The following is a 507-nucleotide window of genomic DNA, read 5'->3' as shown; positions in this document are numbered from 1 at the left end:
GGAGTGTTTTCCTTCACTCACAGTACCCGTATCTAATAGTGAAACAAAATGCCACTACTATTGAGGAGAGGCAAGCTCTCTCTGACACGCCGATGCTGTGCCATCTGCGGCTCAGTCCACTACAGCCATGACATGAAATCATGCCCTCCACGTTCAAAGGGTTAATTTGTTTTGTCTATTTATTTCATATCTTCCTAATCTTCCATGGGTCTTGTGTCTTTTCACTTTCTTATCACATGCACTTCATTATTGAATTAACTTATTTTTTAAAGCCATTTCTACAAATGTATATAAACAGAGCTTTCAGGGACGTTTCAATGTGTTGGTTCCTCTGCCTCTTTCCCATCTGTTGAATGTTTTATGAACAATGTAATATCAGGCAAGCTTTATCATTATCTTTTTAATTTCATTATTCAAATGTTATGAAAAGTATGAACATGATAGAAAGTGATGATGGTAATGTTTTACTCTCAACGCGGTGTAGTTCTTTTACACAGCATGGAGAAT

This window comes from Penaeus monodon, chromosome 31 (assembly GCF_015228065.2).
Source record: "Penaeus monodon isolate SGIC_2016 chromosome 31, NSTDA_Pmon_1, whole genome shotgun sequence".
Taxonomy (NCBI): Eukaryota; Metazoa; Arthropoda; class Malacostraca; order Decapoda; family Penaeidae; genus Penaeus; species Penaeus monodon.
This window is presented reverse-complemented; position numbering follows the sequence as displayed.